The sequence below is a fragment of the Durio zibethinus genome, unplaced genomic scaffold (assembly GCF_047325235.1).
Source record: "Durio zibethinus cultivar Kanyao isolate XHJ-2024 unplaced genomic scaffold, ASM4732523v1 HiC_scaffold_64, whole genome shotgun sequence".
In the NCBI taxonomy this organism is placed as follows: Eukaryota; Viridiplantae; Streptophyta; class Magnoliopsida; order Malvales; family Malvaceae; genus Durio; species Durio zibethinus.
The window spans coordinates 30,001-34,533 of NW_028322687.1; positions in this window are offsets into that span (position 1 = coordinate 30,001).

Consider the following 4,533-nt stretch of genomic DNA (forward strand, 5'->3'; position numbering starts at 1 on the left):
TTATGGGGGGTAGTATGGGATCCGCAGTAGGCGAGAAAATCACCCGTTTGATCGAATATGCTACCAATAATTTTTTGCCTCTTATTCTAGTGTGTGCTTCCGGAGGAGCACGCATGCAAGAAGGAAGTTTGAGCTTGATGCAAATGGCTAAAATATCTTCTGCTTTATATGATTATCAATCAAATAAAAAGTTATTTTATGTATCAATTCTTACATCTCCTACTACTGGTGGAGTGACCGCGAGTTTTGGTATGTTGGGGGATATCATTATTGCTGAACCCAATGCCTATATTGCATTTGCGGGTAAAAGAGTAATTGAGCAAACATTGAATATAACAGTACCTGAAGGTTCACAGGAGGCTGAATATTTATTCCATAAGGGTTTATTCGATCCAATCGTACCACGTAATCCTTTAAAGGGTGTTCTGAGTGAGTTATTTCAGTTCCACGGTTTTTTTCCTTTGAATCAAAATTCAATCAAGTAGAGTCTTAAGTTAAATTATTTTCTTTGTAGTGAAAAGGCAGTTAGTTAGTTTATCAGAATCAAAGTCAAAGCCCGCATAATGGGCTTTGACTTTGTGACATAAAATGGAATTGTCGAAAAACGAATTTTATCTTGCTCTATTGCGTATGTTTATATAATTCAAATATAGAAAAAATATAAATATAGAGTTTTGCATCTTTCTATATCTCCCGAGAATTCTATTTTTACTAAAAATCCCTGTTCTTGGATCGGATTCTAACGAATCGAATCTTTCGACAATTTGTAATAAACTCTTTCTCAATTTGTAATAAACTCTTTCTTTATTAAATTCAAATTAGAAATTAAAATTAGAAGACAAGAACAATAGAATAATAATAATAAGAAAAGTAGGAATAAAGTAAGATAATAAAGAAAGTGGATTATCTTATCATACACCTATTTTATTTCATTTAGAAAGATGGGCAAGTCCCTTTATTTAATTCTACATTCCTTGCACTTATTAGATAAGATATATATATTAGATATATATACTCGCTTAGATATACTTAGTATTTAGATATACTTAGTATTTAGATATACTTAGTATAATATTTAGATATACTTAGTATTTAGATATACTTAGTATAATATTTAGATATACTTAGTATTTCGATATACTTAGTATAATATTTAGATATACTTAGTATAATATACGAATTATAATATAATTATTATAAGATATATTTATAACTAACTTTATAACTAACAATATAACAATAACAGGTACGAATATTAAATTGAGGTACCCATTTTATGACAATTCCCTCTATTTTTGTGCCTTTAGTAGGCCTAGTATTTCCGGCAATTGCAATGGCTTCTTTATCTTTGTATGTTCAAAAAACTAAGATTTTTTAGATTCGATGGGGCCAAGGCCAAGACCAAATCTTATCTATTTTTTTTTTCACGACTTAGATGCCACGGATATCTATTTAGTAGAATATTGTATAACATCCATCCGGCTTCCCCGAACATAAATGAAAAAGCTCCTCTTATGCATACGTAAACATGATATAGGGGTAAATGAATTATAGCAAGTGGATCGGTACCGGACGAATGTATGAAATTAAAGTCTATATATCTAGTAGATCTGTATAGGGGATCATATAAAGGGGATGATTTTAGATCTAAGCAATTTGATGAATTACTTCTAAAAGTTCATATCAAAATAGCACTAGTTGATGAGAGTTACTTCGGAAACAAAAAAAGTAAAGTCAAATTTTTTTGCTTATTTTCTCAATTCCAATAAAATGCAACTGGATCTAGTATGTATGAGTTGGCGATCAGAATCTATATGGATAGAATTTATAGTGGGGTCTCGAAAAACAAGCAATTTCTGCTGGGCCTTTATTCTTTTTTTTGGTTCATTAGGGTTTTTATTAGTTGGAACTTCTAGTTATCTTGGTAGGAATTTGATATCTTTATTTCCGTCTCAGCAAATAGTTTTTTTTCCACAAGGAATCGTGATGTCTTTCTATGGGATCGCGGGTCTCTTTATTAGTTCCTATTTGTGGTGCACGATTTTTTGGAATGTAGGTAGTGGTTATGATCGATTCGATAGAAAAGAGGGAATAGTATGTATTTTTCGTTGGGGTTTTCCTGGAAAAAATCGTCGCATCTTTCTACGATTCCTTATGAAAGATATTCAGTCCATCAGAATAGAAGTTAAAGAGGGTATTTATGCTCGGCGTGTCCTTTATATGGAAATCAGAGGCCAGGGGGCCGTTCCCTTGACTCGTACTGATGAGAATTTGACTCCACGAGAAATTGAGCAAAAAGCTGCTGAATTGGCCTATTTTTTGCGTGTACCGATTGAAGTCTTTTGAAATGAATTGCAGAATAAATGCTTTCTCGGCAGGAGGAAAAAACTCAAGACAAGAAGCCTCTTTTTTCTATAGCAGAACTAAACTGAAGTTTCTTAAGAATGCCCACTCGAACCAAAGAAGACGTATACGGAAGAGTCATAACATAAAACAAAACTGTTTTTTTTTTTTTGTCCACAAAAATTGTTTTTTATGCGTCTGTAAATGTAAAACCACTCAACTTAATTCAGTAACAAAACAAGCAAGAAATCGAAATAATGGATTCATCTCATATATCAAAGTATTTCGAAATATTTAACTTTTTATTTTCAATATTTGGAGTTGATACGTTAGATACAGATAGATTATATCTTGTAAATTTTCTCTACTTTCCTTTTGTCAATCAGCCCCTCCCCTTTTATCCTTTCTTTTGTGCTCCTTAAGAACTAAACAAGTAGATTTCTTTCTTATAACATAATGATAAATGTAATGATAACTTTTCTGTCTTTTTTTGTCACTCATTTTTGATCATCATAATATTTTTCATAATTTTTTTTTTTTCAATTATTCCCGGACTCTAGACTATATACAGTCTAGATAACCCGCGAAAATTTTTCGACATATTTGATTGATATCTTGATATAGACAGGGAGCTCCTTCGTCTCAAAATCTGAATAGAATAATCTTTATTATTTGAAGCGGTTCTTTCGGGCAGTTATCGAAAGAGGGCAATTGCTTCGAATTTGATCAATTGAGATATCTGGAAACAATAATATATATATATATTTCATTCGAACATTCGAATTCAAAGTGGATTCTTATTTTCTATTTCTGTACTCTTTTTAGATTCAAGGACTAAGCACTGAATCAAAAAAAAAAAAAACAGAGAATAGATTCATGGGCCCCTACCTTATAATTTATCTTATAATTTATAATATAATGAAAGTCATGCTTGATAGAAAGATTAGATCACATAAAGTCAACGAATGAGGTGGGTTCATTAACAATTCACAGATGAAAAAATGGCAAAAAAGAAAGCATTCACTCCCCTTCTATATTTTGCATCTATAGTATTTTTGCCCTGGTGGATCTCTCTCTCATTTAATAAAAGTCTGAAATCTTGGATTACTAATTGGTGGAATACTAGGCAATCCGAAACTTTTTTGAATGATATTCAAGAAAAAAGTATTCTAGAACAATTCATAGAAGTAGAGGAACTCCTCCTGTTGGACGAAATGATAAAAGAATACCCGGAAACACATCTACAAAAACTTCGTATAGGAATCCACAAAGAAACGATCCAATTGATCAAGATGCACAATGAGGATCGTATCCATACGATTTTGCACTTCTCGACAAATCTAATCTGTTTCGTTATTCTAAGTGGTTATTCTATTTTGGGTAATGAAGAACTTGTTATTCTTAACTCTTGGGTTCAAGAATTCCTATATAATTTAAGCGACACAATAAAAGCTTTTTCTATTCTTTTATTAACTGAGTTCTGTGTCGGATTCCATTCGCACCACGGTTGGGAACTAATGATTGGCTATATCTACAAAGATTTTGGATTTGCTCATAATGATCAAATTATATCTGTTCTTGCTTGTACCCTTCCAGTCATTCTAGATACAATTTTTAAATATTCGATCTTTCGTTATTTAAATCATGTATCGCCGTCACTTGTAGTTATTTATCATTCACTGACTGACTGAAAAATGATTCACGGATTCAATTAGAATCTTTCTTACTTTGTATATAAGCAAAGAATGCAATGTCGTACTTACTTTACTCTTTCTACCCATCAGGGGAATACAATTCCTCCTCTATTTCAGTAAATTTTTTTTTTTTTCAGTAAAAGTAAATAGCAGAATCGTGGATAGGGAACTATACTAGTGACCCTACCTAATTTTATTGTAGAAATTTTCGGGATCAATGATTGTACCATGCAAACTAGAAATACTTTTTCTTGGATAAGGAGGAGATTACTCGATCCATTTCCGTATCGCTCAATGATCTATATAATAACCGGGGCATCCATTTCAAATGCATATCCCATTTTTGCGCAGCAGGGGTATGAAAATCCACGAGAAGACAACTGGGCGTATTGTATGTGCCAATTGCCATTTAGCTAATAAACCCGTGGATATTGAGGTTCCACATGCGGTACTTCCTGATACTGTATTTGAAGCGGTTGTTAGAATTCCTTATGAT